Source organism: Schistocerca gregaria, chromosome 4 (genome assembly GCF_023897955.1).
Source record: "Schistocerca gregaria isolate iqSchGreg1 chromosome 4, iqSchGreg1.2, whole genome shotgun sequence".
NCBI lineage: Eukaryota > Metazoa > Arthropoda > Insecta > Orthoptera > Acrididae > Schistocerca > Schistocerca gregaria.
In genome coordinates, this window is record NC_064923.1 from 195,813,892 (window position 1) to 195,836,015 (window position 22,124).

Genomic DNA, 22,124 nt, shown 5'->3' on the forward strand with positions numbered 1-22,124 from the left:
AGACACTCATCGGCCATCCAGGCATCCATTTCACTAGCTCACACCAAACAAAAATGGAGATACTCCGTTGAATGGCCGGTGACAGATTCTTCTATTTGTTGTCAAATGCTCTACTTCGCTATTTTGCTGGAAACTTTGGAACTGCTTCATAACCAGTACTCACAGACCTACAAGAGCTATTGCCAAGTTTCGTTGTGGTGGTCATGTAGATGTTGAAGTAGCAATATGTGTGTAAGTCTCCACGATTTGCGTCGAACATGTTAACTGTAACGACTGGCACATAAGTTCAGCAGCGACGCACATTGCATGTTAACTACAACTAACTAAACTTCGCGATCAGACACTGCAGACTACGCGATGTGGATCGTTCAGATACCGTTCTTCCGGCCATTGTCTGCTCCCCAGACTTTGGAGCCGCAACTTCTGTCAAGTAGCTACTCAACTGGCATCACAAGTCTGAGTGCACCTCCTTCTTGTCTTTCCAACAAGGAAAAATTTCTGGCATTATGGGAGCTGAACCCAGGACCTCCGCATGAGAGTCAGATGTGATGATCACTAGGCTGCAAAGGCGGACCTTACACATTAATACAATTACAAAACTGCATTTTTTGTATTTTCTTGCTTTGGTACATGATTCGTCTTTTTCTCTCACACAACCCCTTAATTTCCTACCGATTTTTTCTTGGTTATTACTATACTACTATCAATTGCCGTGCGAATTAACAATATTTCGTATTCGATTACATAGGTAATTTCTAACAAGTCTTGATACTCTGAACACAATTCAGAAAGAAAATTTTAGTAGCTTGTACGTTCATTCTCAGACATTGCGTGTGGCATTAGACATAAACACTAACGTAAGGGGTGTTACCCACTTTCAATTTTATCGCACATTAACACTTAATGAAACAGCAGACGTCGCAAATAATCATTAATTTAAAAGGATTATATCCGATCTTGGCTGGCTCATTATGTAATAAAGTACAATAGACCGCTTTTTTTATCTTCAACCACGCCATCTAAAATTATCGTACTTTCTCATGCTGATTATTCTGTCTTTTCATCACTATGGAAAAATTAGAGAATCAGAAACGGGGAGACAAACATACTTTTTGTAATAAGTACACTCACACTTCTTCCACATACATGCAAGCAGTTTCACTGGGGAGCTTTTGAAAGGCAAATAAGATTTTTTTCCATTTAATTGAGGGATAGTTACGTCGTTGATGAACTGAAGTGGAGTTTATGAAATCGGGTATCTTGAATGTGATGAGTTTTGCGTTGGTCAGTGAGTCAAAACGGTAGCAGATGGATTAGCTGTAGATGAACGTAATCAGGCTTGCGGATATGTAGTGAGAATCAAGTTGCCGTATCATCTGAGACATCCCCTTGTCCTCCGCATGGTAAAGAAATGACCCAATTGGGAGCCCTTGTGATGAAGAATCACCCAGCTCAAAAGCCACGCATAAGTCAGACCAGTCATAAATTCTAGCTCTCCACATAATCCTCTCGTTTCTCAGTACTATCCGCACCGTCTAATACATGCTGCACATCTGTTCTGATTTTTGTTTTGATATGTTCCAAATTGTTTAACAGTCTGTAGCTTTACACGCGTAGCTTCTCTGCGGTTTTGAGTAATTATGTATACAACACTACAATTTCCGTCATACCTACAACATGTAGGTATCCTCAGCCATAAATTTCGATTTATGGTTCAAATGGCTCTGAGCACTATGGGACTTAACATCTGTGGTCATCAGTCGATTAGAATATAGAACTACTTAAACCTAACTACTCTAAGGACATCAGACATATTTATGCCCGAGGCAGGATTCGAACCTGCGACCGTAGCGGCCACGCGGTTACAGACTGAAGCGCCTAGAAGCGCACGGCCACACCGGCCGGCTATTCGATTTATGTGTAATGTTATTTTAACCTGGAATCTAATTTGAATCACATATTTATTCAATGCATAGTTTCAATATTTTCCTCTATGGCACGCTAGCTCTTTCAAAAATATTTTTACTTTGTGTGTTTAGCAAAGCGTGTTAGATCTACCTCAAAGCTTTTCGCCAGTTCTGTAAACTCCTTGAAGACTAAACTGTTCTTGGTACACGACAAAAAGATAAATAAGTTTTCTTACGCAGCATTACCTTTGCAACTTACATGCATGCTGATAACTAGTGTTCACTTAAAACCGATGACCTATCAGTCAGAAAATTATAACGTAAGCATTCCAAAACCATATCTAACTTTACTTGACATTCAGCCAAAGTTACTACTCCCACTCTACTGCACTGCGATTCGTGAGCAAGTTCGATACAATACGCCACGCGGTTTTTGCGTTAGACACGAAAGGAAAAGCTAAAAGTCACACTGTTTACAAAAATAGTCAAACATCATAACCGTGCCGTTAAATCACAGTTCTACCAATACCTAACATTTTATTCACGATGTCCTATACATCATACTGTACGGAGAGGTACACCTTTGGTTTTCAGAGCACTAGACGGCACATATTTCCTGCTCGTTGGCTTGGAACTCTTTATGGAAGCATGGCTTCTGAAGGCTTCCAGAAAACAAGATCGTTCTCCTTCTGACTGGCTGTTACCGGCAAACTACCTGTTCATATAATCCCGTTCACTTTCGTATCCTCATGACTGACATTTCACTACTAAGATGGCTATATGAGCACGTCCCGAAAGTATATGACGTTCTTCCACTGCCCAGCCAAGAAAAAGCCTTGCTACAATTAATTAACTACACCTCAATATTTAGTAGAATAAGTAATAAAATTATTGTTCAAATGTTGGCCCTTTTCCGAAGGAAGAGTCAAAAATCTTCCTTCGGTCAGCATGAAAACCAGTTTTACAATTAGCATTCACATCAGTTCCAGTACTTACTGCACCACTGCACAACATTCATTCCCACGCTTGGAGACATGTAAATAATAATAATTACTTTATTTAATATATACGGCAGCCATTTATTATCTCATTCACCCAGACAGACATCCTAAATATTAGTAGTATTATCAGAAATCCACGTTAGTTGAAAATGAATACATCTTAAAGGTTTAGTATTGAAAGCTAACCATCTCAAACTAAATTATGTACAAAAAAACTACACAAGTAATTTCCTTCTATGCGCAGTATTTTGTTCTTATTTCGGTACCTATCCGGTTCAGACGTTGGCAATCATTATGGCTATTCTTCTTTTGTTGGTAGCAACACGGAATGGTTCGGTTGAAGACATACTGAACCAGATTCTACAATTGTCAAACCAAGATATTCGTCTTCTTCCAACTCCTCTTTTGGTGTTGATTTTCCCTTGAGGATTTTTTGTAGCAAATCATGTCTAATTGAATTACGCATGATGTCTCCTAGATATTGCAACCGTCGGCATTTAACTACCTGCGTTAATTTAAGCGTTTCACGTCCATTCTTCTCAAAACTTCTACATTTGTCAGTATCTGGGTCTGAGGTACTCTCAGCACCAGCCTATAAAGCCACAATTCAAAGGCGGCCAGCTTCTTCTCCGTTTTTTGATTTAAGGTTCATGTCTCTATCCCATATACGAGCACAGAATACACATAGCAGTGCAAAAATCTGTTTTTTGTTCTGAGAATTAGGTTATGGCTTTTGAAGACAGCACTCATTTTCTGAAGCATATTCTTGCTTTCCCGACGCGAATCTTGATTTCTTGCAAGTTATCCCAATTTTCATTAATTATGGTTCCAAGGTACGTGCATTGTTTTACCCTTTCTATAGTTCTTTGGTTTATGACTTATTTTACTCCTGTAATATTTTCCTTACTTACGACCAATAGTTTTATCTTTGTGGTGTTTACTTCAAGCTCACACTGATTGAATTAAATCGGGTGATGCTGAGGGAATTATATTAGGAAATGAGACACTTAAAGTAGTAAAGGAGTTTTGCTATTTGGGGAGAAAAATAATTGATGATGGTCGAAATAGAGAGGATATAAAATGTTGACTGGCAATGGCAAGAAAAGCGTTTCTGAAGAAGAGGAATTTGTTAACATCGAGTATAGATTTAAGTGTCAGGAAATCGTTTCTGAAAGTATTTGTATGAAGTGTATCCATGTATGGAAGTGAAAGATGGACGATAAATTGTTTGGACAAGAAGAGAATAGAAGCTTTCGAAATGTGGTTCTACAGAAGAATGCTGAAGATTAGATGTGTAGATCACATAACTAATGAGGAGGTATTGAATAGAATAGGGGAGAAGAGGAGTTTGTGGCACAACTTGACAAGAAGAAGGGACGGGTTGTTATGGCACGTTCTGAGGCATCAAGGGATCACAAATTAGCATTGGAGGGCAGCGTGGAGGGTAAAAATCGTAGAGGGAGACCAAGAGATAAATACACTAAGCAGATTCAGAAGGATGTAGGTTGCAGTACTTACTGGGAGATGAAGAAGCTTGCACAGGATAGAGTAGCATGGAGAGCTGCATCAAACCAGTCTCAGGACCGAAGACCACAACAACAACAACTGATTGATAACTCTTACAATTCTATTTAAGCAAGTCATAAAACTAGCCAAAGTTAAAAATTTGCATAACTGTTAAATTAATTGATTTACTATGCTCTTGGTATTCGGAAAACGTTTTTAATCAGAAACTCATGTTTAAAATTTCATCTCCATTTTTGATTAGAAACGGAGATATAAAAATCATAGTTGGATTTTTTTGGTAGTATTTCCATCGTAATTAAACAAGCGTGGCATCGGCCAGCAAACGCCAAGACCACGTGGGGCGATGAGGACACAACCTCTTAAATAGAAAATCTAATATTCCTAAGCCACAACGAATTAACATGAAAAATTATTATCTTGTAAACCATGCACAGTTTATATTGCTTACTTTTTATTTGAAGGCTATGTGATCATATGTGATGAGCATTTAACTTTATACCTATCTATTGTCAAACTCAAGCCGAATTCATTGTACCTTCATTACTTCAATTGCAGCAAAGTAATTGTACGTCTAATTATTATCTTGCTTGGTCTGCTACCCTAGTCTGTAGACCGGTAAGAGCCGACAGCTGCAGTGAACAGCCGTTCTGGATCTGCAGCGCATCATATTGCTTTAGTTCTCGGTTCCGGAGGATTCTCGGTTTCGGAGGATGTCAGATTACAGTGGAACTCTGATAAAGACAAGGATGCAATGGGAGCCTGGGCTTGGTGTTTGATAACACGGTCAGTTCCAGGAAATGAGGTTTCCTGCTGTGTTCGTCGACACCCAAATCTGCTGATACGTTCTTCCGGAAGCTTTCTGGGGACGCAGCTCGTGACATGTTGTTTCGAACAGTAGTAATAAGAGGGGAAATGCGACGGTGGCCCACACTGGTACTATCTGTAGCTTATCGTCCGCTTTACTCGTGTCAGATGCATCAGATTACGAATTAAAAGAAGAAATAAGTACGAGTTGTATGAGTAGTATTCTACACCTATGGCACTTGTAACACAAATTACGTGTTACAAAATATGGACTACATAATGAAGCGTGTTAGTTCCACGTGGAAGCAGACAGTGTCAGCTGCATTAGGAGTTGCTGACATGAGATCTTCGAGGCTGTATAGGCTGGGACAATCAGGGAGAGAATATATACGTTGCGTTGACGGTCCTCACCACTAGTGCACAGGTCACGCGTTAGTGATTATCCTAATTTTAGGACAATTGTCCTGACTGCAGTCTATTAAGGGATTCTGTGATGGCCAGGGCAAGTTGTTCTGCTGGTTCCATCCTGTAACGCCCTTTTTTTTTAACTTGAACGGATCTCCATTTAAGGCTGGGTTTGTTGTTCTTACTCTTTAGAAGCTCTGAAGAAGCTATTTTTAGATTTAAGCCTTTGAGTAGCTAGCCTAATGCAGTACACTGAGTGTTGTACGACGTAGAGAGCATTACTGTCCGTTTGTAGACAACTACCTTTCGTCGAATTGTCAGTGAAATTATTCTATCGAGGTATCCGGTTGTAGACCGCTGGTAGCTTCTCATACTACCAAGGAGGTTGTGTGAAGTGGGGGAGTCCACTCGTTATCAAGACGACAGGACAGCCTTACAGACAGGGGGTTGCTAAATTCAACATAAAAACGGTACCACGGCACCAGTCATATCAAGCAACATGAAGCACTCTAGTCCACCCTCCCCCCTCCCCTCTCCCCTCCCCCCCCCCCCCCCGCCCCCGCCAGTACCATCACCACCCAATCACACACACGCGCGCGCGCACGCACACACACACACACACACACACACACACACACACACACACACACAGCACAGATGCATACAAATGGCGATTCATTTTTCCTCGGACGATACCTGAACGGAATAGAACAAAATCAGGTTGACACTGATACGAAATACCGTCGACCGTCCACTGGAAACTTCCTTGCGGAATATAACTTTAGATGTACGAGTAGACAAAATTTGACAATGAAATTACATGTACTGATTCAATTCTGTACTCCTATTTAATGTACAAACACGATCTTAACGATTGTCGGACTACACGTGTGACTGGATTCAGGACTTTCTAACAGATCGATCACAACATGACATTCTTAAAAAGTAAAGCTGCTAACAACTCGAAAACTATGGTTTCTAAACCACGGTGGTTTATTAAGCAACGACTTACTGTAAGTGTTATACATTTGCTTTCCACTAAGCCAGCCGGCCGAAGTGGCCGAGCGGTTCTAGGCGCTTCAGTCTGGAACCGCGCGACCGCTACGGTCGCAGGTTCGAATCCTGCCTCGGGCATGGATGTGTGTGATGCCCTTAGGTTAGTTAGGTTTAAGTACTTTAAGTTCTAGGGGATTGGTGACCTCCGATGTTAAGTCCCATAGCGCTCAGAGCCATTGCACTAAGCCATTACCTCAGCAACCAGGAAGCAAGCTATAGGGAAACATGGGTGATATATAATACCTATACGAACCAGGAGGGAACAATAAGATTGAGAGACCAACAAAGAAATTTAACAAAGAAGTCATTCGCTAATAGTGTCAATTCATACATCTAAATACATAAATGAATGAAACAAAAGAGAGGTTCAAGAGGGGGATTAACATTCAGGATGAAGGGATGTCAATGAATTTTCGCTGATGACATTGCTACACTCAGTGAAAGTGAAGGAAATTAACAGGATCTCTGGAACGGAATGAACAGTCTAATGAATATAAAATACAGACTAAGAGTAAACCGGGGAAAGCTAAAAACAATGAGAAGTAGCAGAAACGAGAATAGCGAGAAATTTAAAATGAAAATTGGTGAACACGAGATAGACGAAGTTCAGGACTTACTCTTCCTTGGAAGCAAGATAACCCATGAAAGACAGAACAAGAATGATATAACAGCATACTAGCACCGGAAAAAGTGGCATTCCTGGCCAAAAGAAGTATGGTTGTATCAATCATTGTACTTAACCCGACGCAGAAATTTCTGAAAATGTACGTTTGAAGCACAGCATTGTGTGACAGTGAATCAAGGACAGAGGGAAAACAGGAACAATCGAAGTGTTTGAGACGTGGAGCTACAGAAGACTGTTGAAAGTCTGGTGGACTGATAACAGGTGGAGGCTCTCTGCAGAATCGGCGAGGGAAGCAACGTATAGAAAACACGCAACAAAGAGAAAGGACAGGATGTTAGGACCTCTGTTAAGGCACCAGGAATTAACCTCCATGGCAGTAGAGGTAACTGTAAGGGAGGACAGGGATTGGAATACATCCAACAAATAATTGAGAACGTAGGATGAAAGATTGGCGCAGGAAAGGAATTCGTGGAGGGGCGCATCAAACCAATCAGAAAACTGACTTAAAAAAACAAAAAACAAAAACTAAGTACTGTCTGAAAAATGCCGCACAAATATTCAGTTTGAGCTTGATAAGATTTCAAAGTGATGTCAGGATTGGGAACTTACTTTAAATGTTCAGAAATGTAAACTTTACACATAAAAAACGAAAGCACGTAGTATCCTTTGACTACAATACTAGTTAGCCACAGCTGGAATCAGCTCGTACAAACACCTGGTTGTGACAATCTGTAGAGGTACGATATGTAGCTATCGTACAGGTTCTAGTGGTAGGTGAAGCAGACAGCAGACTTCATCGTTTAAATACTACGGAAATGCAATCAATCTGCAAAGGAATTCGTTTACAAAATAATTGTGTGACACATTCCTTGAATACTGCTCAAGTGTGTGGAATCCATATCAAACAGGACTAAGAGGGGATACTGAACATGAAAAGAGAAAGGCGCAAAGAATGGTCACAGGTTTGTTGGGCTCCTTAGAGTGTGTCGCGGGGATGCTCGGAGAACTGAAGTGGCGGACTCTTGAAGATAAACGCAAACTATCCCAGAAAACCTACTTAACAAAATTTCAAGAGCCTGCTTTTAGTGATGAGTCTAGGAATATACTAGAGCCCCAACGTATCGCTCTTGTAGGGATCACGTGGACGAGGTTAAACTAATTACAGTGCACAGAGAGGCGTTGAAGCGTTCATTCTTCCCGCGTTCCATACATGAATGGAACGGGAAGGAGGCCTAATAAATGGTACAACGGGAAGTACCCTCTGCCACGCACATCACAGTGGTTTGCAGAGTACGGGTGCCGATGTAGATGGATTGGCAGTTGACCCCAAACGTGAATATATTCCTGTTTATTTAAAAGACTCTGACTGAAAAGCGGAGTACCAGCTGTCTCATTCTATCTTTCTCAGCGCCTTCAAAGATTTTCGGAAAATTTTTGGCATGCGAACATATTCGCGCTCTTTTTAACATGTAACTCACTTCTCACGACCGTAAGTTCCCATAACTTCAGTTCACCCTCATCTGGCGTCGCGTCGCTGTAAGTGGCTTGCACCCTTCCAGGCCGGCCGGAGTGGCCGAGCGGTTCTAGGCGCTACAGTCGCTATGGTCGCAGATTCGAATCCTGCCTCGGGCGTGGATGTGTATGATGCCCTTAGGTCAGTTAGGTTTAAGTAGGGGACTAATGACCTCAGAAGTTAAGTCCCATAGTGCTCAGAGCCATTTGAACCATTTTTTTTTGTACCCTTCCACTATCAGTTGCACTTTGTCTCTCGTTCATTCAGCCCAACTCATTGTCATTATCTCTCAGTCATTCTCCTGTGTTGCAGCAACAGTCCCCTGCGTTCTGTACTACCACTACCGTCTCCTCCCACTCGCTCTCTCTCTCTCTCTCTCTCTCTTTCTCTCTCTCTCTCTCTCTTGCTCTCTCCAACTGCTAATATTTCGTTCCCTCCTTCCTGCTGCTGCTCTGTCTTCTCACTGTAACTATCTCTCTCTTTTTCATTGTCATTGTCATGTACTATGTCTCTCATCATTACTGGCTCTCACCTACTCCCACTTTTTCTTCCTCTTCATTTCTCAATTCGCCCCCCCCCCCCCCTCAGGCACTGACTCCTTCATGCTTTTCCTAGCACTGTTCTGTCATGTCAACTATGTTCCACTGCACTGTGTCGCTCTCTTTCTTTCAGACTGCCATTGCATCCTTCGCTCTTTCTATAACACTTCCAACACCTACTACCTTCCAGTATTTATCACTTTTACGTCCCTTTGCCACCGCCAAAGTCTTCTCCTTTCTCAGCATAAAAAAGAGCGAATATGTTTGCATGCCAATATTTTTGGCAGGGAAAATGAGATAGTTGGTACCCAATTTTTCAGTCAGTCTGTTAAATAAACAGGAACATTTTGGATTTTTTGAGCTCCGACAGGAATATTTTTCCGCTGCTTCACTTCTCATCTCTGTTGCCGCAGGGCATGTAATTCATATGAAAATAAAAATTTTGTTTACTCATGTGAAACAGAAATAACGCAAAACTAATTTTACACCTCAGACTGGATTTATTGAGGGAAAAAAAATCATGCGCCTAAGTAATATAACACGGTGTTCCCAGATGATAATAGAGACACTTTACACCGTATTTCTACGTGCTACGTTACTTTATAAACTACGTTTTCGACTCACGCCGTATTTTACGTGCTTATTTTACATGTACAAGTAAGGTAGCGCTGAACCTCTGTACCTCGGAAAGAGATAATCATTTGAAATAAATTCTAATCGTTGTTCGAGATCGTAAAAATTACAACCATTTGCTGTACATAGCCGTCTCGGAATCCGCGGCGTTTAGGAAGATACTAGGTAAGCATGCTGTCGCATGCATACCGATTCACGAACGAAGTGGTTTTTATAACACTTGATTCCTGAGTATCGCTCGTCAGTGTGGAGATCTATAGAAGATGCAGCCAAGAGCGGTTGTGCTAGGGTGAGTCAAATGAAAACCTTAAATTTGTAATAACAAATCGAAATTTCGCGCCGTTATCCTGTAAGTTGGTAAGAGTGCTACAAACAGCGTGCAAAATGGCCTGTAGGTGCAGATACACACATACCGTCGCAATATCAGTATAAATATGGCCGCCCCACTTGCTACTTGCACCAGGGAAGAACAGTGTTCTGTTATTCGGTTTTTGCGTTGTGAAGGTGTGAAACCTACTGAAATGCATTGACGAATGAAGGTTCAGTACGTTGATGCATGTTTGTCACAGCAGCAAGTTTACGAATGGAGTAGGAAGTTCGCAAATGGTGTGACTTCAGTGGAAGATGCTCCTCGTCCAGGTCAGGCACAACGAGTTGTGACGCCACAGAACACTGCAGCAGTTGAAGCCATAGTGAAGGAAAACCGCCGAGTGACACTGAATGACACTGCAGCGTGTTTACAGATTAGTCATGGGTCAGCACACCACATTGCGCATGATGTGCTCCAGTTTCACAAAGTGTCTGCAAGATTCCAAATGGCTCTAAGCACTATGGGACTTAACATCTATGGTCGTCAGTCCCCTAGAACTTAGAACTACTTAAACCTAAATAACCTAAGGACATAACACAACACCCAGCCATCACGAGGCAGAGAAAATCCCTGACCCCGCCGGGAATCGAACCCGGGAACCCGGGCGTGGGAAACGAGAACGCTACCGCACGATCACGAGATGCGGGCGTCTGCAAAATGGGTGACACGGCAGCTGACTCCTGAAATGAGAGAACGACGTGCCTGTGAAGAACTTCGGCGCTTTGAACGAGAAGGTGATGGCTTCCTTGCAAGAATCGATACTGGGCGCGAAACTTGGGTTCACTTCCACTAACCGGAAACGAAGAGATCGAGCAAGGAATGGCGTCATTTCTCGTCACCAAAACCAAAGAAGTTTCGAACAGAACCATCAGCAGGGAAGCTTATTCCGACTCTCTTTTGGGACGAAAAAGGCGTCAATTTGGAGCATTACATGCCTAGAGGGACCACTGTCACCAGTTAATCATACACAAATTTCCTAAAAAATCATCTACATCCTGCAATCTAATCAATGCGACGTGGATTGCTGTCAGCTGGTGTCCTTTTGCAACATGACAATGCAAGGCCCCACACTGCCCGTACGGTCGATTTCCTTCCCTAACCCGAGCTTGCGCTCCGTCTCTAATGACCTCGTTGTCGACGGGACGTTAAACACTAACCACCACCACTGCCCGTACAACAGGTGCAACAATCATAGACATGCATTTTGAGTGTTTTCCTCGTCCACCATACGCACCAGACCTTGTCCCAAGCGGTTTCCATTATGTTTAGACCACTCAAAGGCGCAATGGGAGGAAAGAAGTCCCTTTCTGATAAAGAGGTACGCCACACGGTGCATGAGTGGTTACGCGGACTATCAAAAGAATTTTTGTCTGAAGGAATTTATTCAATCTGTAAGTACTTGCATTGAGTGTGGGGGAGATCATGTTGAAAAGTGATACAGCTTTGTACCACTTCGGCACAATAAATAATATTTTTAAAAACATTAAAGGTTTTCATTTGACTCACCCTCGTATTTCGTCAAGGGATCATTTAGTCGGCGCAAACGCGAAACATAAGAACAAAAGGAAACACTGTAGTCTGCATGCTGACTCATAGCTCTGACAAGCGAAGTTAATTAGCGCCTCCAGGAGCACACAGAGGACACTAGTAAGCCAGCTAGTCAAGGTGCACCAGTGCCACTACGAGTAAAATGCACTCGGCAACCTTTCTTAAACGACTTTAAGGAAACTGTTCGGAGAGAAAAATTAATCTACACTTCTGGAAATTGAAATAAGAACACCGTGAATTCATTGTCCCAGGTAGGGGAAACTTTATTGACACATTCCTGGGGTCAGATACATCACATGATCACACTGACAGAACCACAGGCACATAGACACAGGCAACAGAGCATGCACAATGTCGGCACTAGTACACTGTATATCCACCTTTCGCAGCAATGCAGGCTGCTATTCTCCCATGGAGACGATCGTAGAGATGCTGGATGTAGTCCTGTGGAACGGCTTGCCATGCCATTTCCACCTGGCGCCTCAGTTGGACCAGCGTTCGTGCTGGACGTGCAGACCGCATGAGACGACGCTTCATCCAGTCCAAAACATGCTCAATGGGGGACAGATCCGGAGATCTTGCTGGCCAGGGTAGTTGACTTACACCTTCTAGAGCACGTTAGGTGGCACGGGATACATGCGGGCGTGCATTGTCCTGTTGGAACAGCAAGTTCCCTTGCCGGTCTAGGAATGGTAGAACGATGGGTTCGATGACGGTTTGGATGTACCGTGCACTATTCAGTGTCCCCTCGACGATCACCAGAGGTGTACGGCCAGTGTAGGACATCGCTCCCCACACCATGATGCCGGGTGTTGGCCCTGTGTGCCTCGGTCGTATGCAGTCCTGATTGTGGCGCTCGCCTGCACGGCGCCAAACACGCATACGACCATCATTGGCACCGAGGCAGAAGCGACTCTCATCGCTGAAGACGACACGTCTCCATTCGTCCCTCCATTCACGCCTGTCGCGACACCACTGGAGGCGGGCTGCACGACGTTGGGGCATGAGCGGAAGACGGCCTAACGGTGTGTGGGACCGTAGCCCAGCTTCATGGAGACGGTTGCGAATGGTCCTCGCCGATACCCCAGGAGCAACAGTGTCCCTAATTTGCTGGGAAGTGGCGGTGCGGTCCCCTACGGCACTGCGTAGGATCCTACGGTCTTGGCGTGCATCCGTGCGTCGCTGCGGTCCGGTCCCAGGTCGACGGGCACGTGCACCTTCCGCTGACCACTGGTGACAACATCGATGTACTGTGGAGACCTCACGCCCCACGTGTTGAGCAATTCGGCGGTATGTCCACCCGGCCTCCCGCATGCCCACTATACGCCCTCCCTCAAAGTCCGTCAACTGCACATACGGTTCACGTCCATGCTGTCGCGGCATGCTACCAGTGTTAAAGACTGCGATGGAGCTCCGTATGCCATGGCAAACTGGCTGACACTGACGGCGGCGGTGCACAAATGCTGCGCAGCTAGCGCCATTCGACGGTCAACACCTCGGTTCCTGGTGTGGCCGCTGTGCCGTGCGTGTGATCATTGCTTGTACAGCCCTCTCGCAGTGTCTGGAGCAAGTATGGTGGGTCTGACACACCGGTGTCAATGTGTTCTTTTTTCCATTTCCAGGAGTGTATTAGCAGAAGTGGAAATGTACACACGAAAAAACAACTCTCCTTACCACACCCCTAAAAGGCAGGCTGAGTGGCTAATACTCTTTTGCTGAAAAGCGCCGGCCGCGGTGGTCTCGCGGTTCTAGGCGCGCAGTCCGGAACCGTGCGACTGCTACGGTCGCAGGTTCGAATCCTGCCTCGGGCATGAATGTGTGTGATGTCCTTAGGTTAGTTAGGTTTAAGTAGTTCTAAGTTACAGGGTACTCATGACCACAGCAGTTGAGTCCCATAGTGCTCAGAGCCATTTTTTTTTTTGCTGACAAGCTTCCAGAAAGTACTTTCCACACTTCACATATCTGTAGATCACGTTACAAATCTCATAATACTGTATGGATCTCCATACTCAGTAACTTTCATGGCACTAAATGTAAATACATTTTAGTGTTCTGTATCAGTAACGTTCAAATAGCAATGAAGTTTCTGCATGCCTTCTTATCCATATTTCATTCTCCACCGTTTTCAAAAATAGCTATGTAATGCTGCAAGTAACTAAATCATATTTACTTCTCTATATTTAACGCACTATACTTAATGAAAAATACATGTTCAGTTTAATATAACAGTAATATGAGCCTCATTTTTCAGAAATTCTATATCTTTTAATGTGTCACTGTACTGCAGCGTCTTTTGACACTCATTTACTTTGCAATCACGCTGCATTTGTTTTCATAATTTATGAGTCAATCTAAATAAGTGAGTGCATTGGTTCAAAATGGTTCAAATGGCTCTGAGCACTATGGGACTTAACTGCTGTGGTCATCAGTCCCCTAGAACTTTGAACTACTTAAACCTAACTAACCTAAGGACATCACACAACACCCAGCCATCTCGAGGCAGAGAAAATCCCTGACCCCGACGGGAATCTAACCCGGGAACCTGGGCGCGGGAAGCGAGAACGCAACCACACAACCACGAGATGCGGGCAGTGCATTGGTAATTTGTTTTAGTAGCCCAACGAAGCTATACAACAATGAAAACAAATTGTGTGTGTGTGTTTGTGTGTGTGTGTGTGTGTGTGTGTGTGTGTGTGTGTGTGTGTGTGCATGTTTGTGTGCGCAAGAGTGCCCGAAAATACGAACACCACTTTGAATATGACGCACTGGAGAAAAACTATAAAAACAAATGTTCCAGGTAAGCATTCTTCGTATGTTGCATTCAAACACAAGTTGTAGCTCAACCGTTATTACTTTACTTGTGTAACTGTGAGTCATCTTTTATCCTAGGGCAACTAACCTGTAAATGAACTTACGTGTTGTGACGAAAGCACCTGATGATAAATTGTATCAGTTCGGAACTGGTACCGGTACTTTTTCAATGAAGTATACCAAAACGAAACTGCGGCTGCATGCACGTGAACAATTTGAAAATATTGTTCTTCTGCATCTTATAGCCTAATTTGTCAGCTTCATGATGAATTGACTATTTTTTGCTAATACTTATACGTTTTTATGATATTTCGAAATTAAATAGCTCTACGCGGAATTTGAGTAGTCTGCAATGAAAAATTTGTGTCATCATGAGTTTATGTCTGGTGGATGTTATATTGCGACATACGAAATGTAGCTAACATATTGAATTTCGTTTGAACCTGGGAGCGGATTTGTACATTTCTCCAGTCTCGAGAAAATGTGTTTATGTGGCGCACCAGCAATTAGTCATAACAGGCTCAAAAACAATTAGCTACGTACTTTCGTAACCTCCGTATACAGAGAGATAAATCTGTCTCTAATAGAGGTATTCGAATAGAACTATTCTGCTTCTTGGCTCCACAACTGTAATCCTCGTTGAGAAAATACAAGTATTTCGTAGCGCTGAAGCTGTGAACAATGTTGATGACTCCTCATCAAGGTGAAGATACAATACCAAAATGTTTTGACAAACAATATGAAGTTTGAAGGAAAGAAGTTTCACACACAGATGGAGTCAGGTTTTCATTGCCTATCATGCAAGCGTTTTAACAACGTGGAAATCGGAGACGCGGATTTTCCCCTTGTCGCTGTCCTGGCTGGGCGCGTGGCGTCGTTGCAGCGTAAAATGCAATAATGCACCCAGCAAGCTGCGAGATGCGATGTGGCAAGTGTTAGCAGCGCAAAAAAACATTTCCTACAAAAAAATGGCTCTGAGCACTACGGGACTCAACTGCTGTGGTCATCAGTCCCCTAGAACTTAGAACTGAATTACTTAAACCTAACTAATCTATGGACATCACACACATCCATGCCCGAGGCAGGATTCGAACCTGCGACCGTAGCAGTCGCAAGGTTCCGGACTGCGCCCCTAGAACCGCGAGACCACCGCGGCCGGCCATTTCCTACAGTGATAAGTTTAGAGCATCGTGTGTCTCCACACTGCAAATTCGTGGCCAACATGCAAGCGCGTGGCATCCGTGGGGTTGACAGAAGCACTGAAGAACGTGACTACGCACAGCTGTCAAAAAGCTCTCAAGCGGTTGCGTTATCAGGCGAGATCGCATCGCTCCATCTTCGGCAGCTTCCAGCAAGTAGCATAGTAGAATTGTAAACTTTCTTGTTACTTTAATGAAAGTGTATTATGAAATATTTGACGGTAAGAAAATATAAATGTGCTCTTTCTGAGGAGTGAGTTTGCTCGATTGGCATAATCTACAAGATATCTTGCACAACTTGCAGTAACATATTTTGCACTACCTTCTTAAAAGTTTTGTATTTTATACACTACTGGCCATTAAAATTGTACTCCACGGAGATGACGTGCTACAGACGCGAAATTTAACCGTCAGGAAGAAGATGCTGTGATATGCAAATGATTAGCTTTTCAGAGCATTCACACAAGTTTGGCGCCGGTGGCGACACCTACAACGTGCTGATGTGAGGAAAGTTTCCAACTGATTTCTTATACACAAACAGCAGTTGACTGGCGTTGCCAGGTCAAACGTTGTTGTGATGCCTCGTTTAAGGAGGAGAAATGCCTACCATCACGTTTCCGACTTTGATAAAGATTGGATTGCAGCCTATCGCGATTGCGGTTTATCGTATCGCGACACTGCCGCTCGCGTTGGTCGAGATCCGATGACTGTTAATAGAATATGGAATCGGTGGGTTCAGGAGGGTAATATGGAACGCCGTGCTGTATCCCAACGGCCTCGTATCACTAGCAGTCGAGATCACGGCATCTTATCCGCATGGCTGTAACGGATCGTACAGCCACGTCTCGATCCCTGAGTCAACAGATGGGGACGTTTGCAGAACAACAAACATCTGCACGAACAGTACGACGACGTTTGCAACAGCATGTACTATCAGCTCGGAGACCATGGTTGCGGTTACCCTTGAGTCTGCATCACAGACAGGAGTGTCTGCGATGTTGTACTCAACGACGAACCTGGGTGCACGAATGGAAAACGTCATTTTTTCGGATGAATCCATGTTATGTTTACAGCATCACGATGGTCGCATCCGTGTTTGGCGACATCGCGGCGAACGCACATTGGAAGTGTGTATTCGTCATCGCCACACTGGCGTGCCATTGGTTACACGTCTCGGTCACCTCTTGTTCACATTGCCGGCACTTTGAACAGTGGACATTGCATTTCAGATGTGTTGCGACCCGTGGCTCTAACCTTCATTCGATCCCTGCGAAACCCTACATTTCAGCAGGATAATGTACTACCCCATGTGAAGGTCCCCTACTGACCTTTCTGGATACAGAAAATGTTCGACAGATGTCCTCGCCGGCAAATTCTCCAGATCTCTCACCAATTGAAAACGTCTGGTCAATGATGGCCGAGCAACTGGCTCGTCAAAATACGCCAGTCACTACTCTTGATGAACTGTGGTATCGTGTTGAAGCTACATGGGCAGCTGTACCTGTACACTCCATCCAAGCTCTATCTGACTCAATGCTCAGGCGTATCAAGGCCGTTATTACGGCCAGAGGTGGTTGTTCTCCGTACTGATTTCTCAGGATCTACGCACCCAAATTGCGTGAAAAATGTCAGTTCTAGTATAATATATTTGTGCAATGAATACCCGTTTGTCATCTGCATTTCTTCTTGGTGCAGCAATTCTAATGGCCAGTAGTATATCTTGTAAACATTCTGCTACTGAGTAGGAATAGGATCAAGTAAGAATGACCTTGCTGTTTTACTAAAAGATGAGTATGATAATTTTTATCTTTTTATGGAGAACTGTGGTAAATTTGTATCGCATTACTTACAATGGAGCTTTTATAGGCTGATGTCGTTACTGACCAGACATGGTACGAGGGCTGTTCGGAAAGAAGGTCCGTTCGGTCGCGAAATGAAAACCACAATGAAAATTAAAAATTTGTTATTCGCAACAGTTGGCCACACCCTCAAGCTACCTCTCTGAATAGTCGTCGCTCCAACTTACACCTTTGTCATGGCGTTGTACAAACTTTCCAGTACCCTCGTCACAGAAAGCTGTCGCCTGTGCTCTCTGCCAATTGTCTACGCTAGTCTGCCTTACGTTGTTTGCGGCAAAATGTTGTCCCCTTAGCCTGCAGTTCATGTGAGCAGCGATGAACAATGGAAGGAACCAATTAAGGGCTGTACTGTGGGCGACCAAACACTTCCCATCGAAAACGCTGCAGGAGCGTGTTCACTGCCCCTGCAGAATGTGGCTGAACATTGTCTTGAAGAAAGAAAGGCATGTCATTTAAGGTGTGCAGGCTGCATAGATTCAGGCGAAATCTCTCCCCATATCCAAATACTTGGCGGAGACACTGTTGTTGTAGGCATTTCTGCGTGATCACTTTGCGCTCTGAACTGAAAAGAGCGATGTGAAGCGATCGACAGGCAAACAAAGACACAGCGCAACACATCTGCGCTAAGTTCCATTGGATTTTCACAGTGATTTTCATTTCACGCCTAATCGGACCCTATTGTCCGAATATGCCTTGTACTTTCTTTTTTGACGTATAGTCACCAGTAATCTTTATTTTACAGTTGCTTTTGCCTACTTTCGCCCAAATAAACAGGTACTCATCTGCATTGAGCTTCTCCTTTCTTCTTGTAGACAAAGTAAACGGCTTGTCTGGCACCTAAGTACCATAGGGAAACTTAGCAAGCAGTCCTCTGCTCTCAGCTATACTCCATGTCTTCCAAGCCAAGATGTTTGCATCAGGGAAAGCTTCAAGGCTACCATAATCAGCATGGTTATCCCGAAAATGAGTACTGACGTTTTTATTTATATGTGGGCATACAACAGAAAGAATAATACGAGCAGCGTAGAACAAGAGAGGAAATGTGCTTTTTAATAGAGCTAATGTCGGAATTTTATGCCCGTTCCTTTCGGAAACAGTGTGATCTGCGAGCTAGATACAGCCAACTAACGCCGCTGCTAGCGCTGCGTTCGCGCACATCACATAGACACACGTAGCCCGTACACTGGTCGCATTGTTTCTAAGTGTTCAGCAGCATGTTGAAGTCGGCACGCTCAACGTTGGCTTTCAACAGCACGATCCGTGTACTGACTGCTTAAGAATTTCTCGTTTCTAGAAAGAAACATCTATGCCCTTTAATACGTAAGTGTTAATGTGAATACGAAGTGGTTATAATATTTTTATGTACCAAGTTACAGTGGATTAGCAAGATATGTGAATGATCGTGAAATAAAGATAAAAACAGCCAAATATCACTGATGTGATGAATGACATAATCTATAGCAAAAATAAATAAATAAATAAATAAATAAACGTAAGTTAATGCGGATGAGTAGGGTGAACTAACCTGCAATGTTCGGATACAGTATCACAGGTGTCCAGCTTGACACAGTCAAGTTGTTTAAATACCTGGGGGTAACGTTGCAAAACGATATGAAGTGGAACGAGCAATGAAAACTATGGAATGGAAGGCAAATGGTCGACTTCGGTTTATGAGGAGAATTTTAGGAAATATTGGTTCACCTGTAGAGGAGACGGCATATAGGACTCTGGTACGACCTGTTCTTGAGTACTGCTCGAGTGTTTGGGATCCGTACCGACTCGGATTGAAGGAAGACATCGAAGCAATTCAGAGGAGGGCTACTAGGTTTGTTACCATTAGACTCGAACAATACTTTAGCTTCGGGAACTCAAATGAGAATCCCTGGAGGGAAGGCTGCGTTCTTTCCGGGAAACACTATTCAGAAAATTTAGAGGACCGACATTTGAAGCTGACTGCCGAAGTATTCTACTCCCGTCAACATACATCACGCGAAAGGACCACAAAGATAAGATTCGAGAAATATGGGCTATACGGAGACTTACAGACAGTCGTTTTCCCTCGCTCTATTTGCGAGTGAAATAGGAGGGGGAATGACAATTAGTGGCACAGGGTACCCTCCGCCACGCCCCTTACGGTGGCTTGTGGATGTATATGTAGATGTGACATAATCTACAACTTACCCACGAAGAAATACTTATGAATACATGTATAATCGCAGCTTATTCTACTGAAAGCAATAGAACAAAACTTAATATTTTAAGCATGATAAGCATAATTTCAGTTGTTGTCTGCTCTTATTATGATAGGCACTTTCCTTGCCACGTACAATTTTTTTGTTGAGTAGACCCAATCATAAACTTCGCTCGATTTTCTAATACAGGAATGTTTTTGTAAATGTAATTACACTCCTGGAAATGGAAAAAAGAACACATTGACACCGGTGTGTCAGACCCACCATACTTGCTCCAGACACTGCGAGAGGGCTGTACAAGCAATGATCACACGCACGGCACAGCGGACACACCAGGAACCGCGGTGTTGGCCGTCGAATGGCACTAGCTGCGCAGCATTTGTGCACCGCCGCCGTCAGTGTCAGCCAGTTTGCCATGGCATACGGAGCTCCATCGCAGTCTTTAACACTGGTAGCATGCCGCGACAGCGTGGACGTGAACCGTATGTGCAGTTGACGGACTTTGAAAGAGGGCGTATAGTGGGCATGCGGGAGGCCGGGTGGACGTACCGCCGAATTGCTCAACACGTGGGGCGTGAGGTCCCCACAGTACATCGATGTTGTCGCCAGTGGTCGGCGCAAGGTGCACGTGCCCGTCGACCTGGGACCGGATGCACGCCAAGACCGTAGGATCCTACGCAGTGCCGTAGGGGACCGCACCGCCACTTCCCAGCAAATTAGGGACACTGTTGCTCCTGGGGTATCGGCGAGGACCATTCGCAACCGTCTCCATGAAGCTGGGCTACGGTCCCGCACACCGTTAGGCCGTCTTCCGCTCACGCCCCAACATCGTGCAGCCCGCCTCCAGTGGTGTCGCGACAGGCGTGAATGGAGGGACGAATGGAGACGTGTCGTCTTCAGCGATGAGAGTCGCTTCTGCCTTGGTGCCAATGATGGTCGTATGCGTGTTTGGCGCCGTGCGGGCGAGCGCCACAATCAGGACTGCATACGACCGAGGCACACAGGGCCAACACCCGGCATCATGGTGTGGGGAGCGATCTCCTACACTGGCCGTACACCTCTGGTGATCGTCGAGGGGACACTGAATAGTGCACGGTACATCCAAACCGTCATCGAACCCATCGTTCTACCATTCCTAGACCGGCAAGGGAACTTGCTGTTCCAACAGGACAATGCACGTTCGCATGTATCCCGTGCCACCCAACGTGCTCTAGAAGGTGTAAGTCAACTACCCTGGCCAGCAAGATCTCCGGATCTGTCCCCCATTGAGCATGTTTGGGACTGGATGAAGCGTCGTCTCACGCGGTCTGCACGTCCAGCACGAACGCTGGTCCAACTGAGGCGCCAGGTGGAAATGGCATGGCAAGCCGTTCCACAGGACTACATCCAGCATCTCTACGATCGTCTCCATGGGAGAATAGCAGCCTGCATTGCTGCGAAAGGTGGATATACACTGTACTAGTGCCGACATTGTGCATGCTCTGTTGCCTGTGTCTATGTGCCTGTGGTTGTGTCAGTGTGATCATGTGATGTATCTGACGCCAGGAATGTGTCAATAAAGTTTTTCCTTCCTGGGACAATGAATTCACGGTGTTCTCATTTCAATTTCCAGGAGTGTACTTTTGCTTAAAAAGCGAGGGGGTTGAACATTCATGCCATTTCGGCCCAGAGATCTAGCAACTGTTGCGATTCCGCAACAGTTGCTGGTTTCTGCTGCGTTGGGAAGCAGTTTTATTGCTTTCGACGTTTTACCACCACGTCTGTGTCGTCTTCCTTTCACCTATAAATGTAGTGGCTTATTTGGCACCCTTAATGATGAAGGTATTACTTTTCATTAATTTGTCCTACGGTCCACATCCACCGATTTTGCCGAAAGTGAGTCGGAAAAAACCTCGTGACGGTGGTAAATATAGGTCGCCTTTCTGAAACACGCCAGTCTTCCGGTATTAACTAGGAACTGTTAGTTATCCAAGAGAAATGACATTCTTCATTAAACATCTATACATTACAAGAGAATCGCAACCGCCTTTGATGTACGTTTTCATATCTCTCAGAGTCCTTTTGAAATTAAAGAACGACTAATTTGATGTAATTTTTTAGTTATTGTCGATTTTTATGTCACTTCACACTCTTCC

General features: G+C 44.2%; 1 protein-coding gene across 1 annotated transcript in view; it reads right to left on the reverse strand.

The window, feature by feature from the left end:
* Positions 1-22,124, reverse strand: part of LOC126266760 (peptidoglycan recognition protein-like) — an 81,616-nt gene that overhangs the window by 53,718 nt on the left and 5,774 nt on the right. The gene's annotated exons all lie outside the window — the stretch shown is intronic.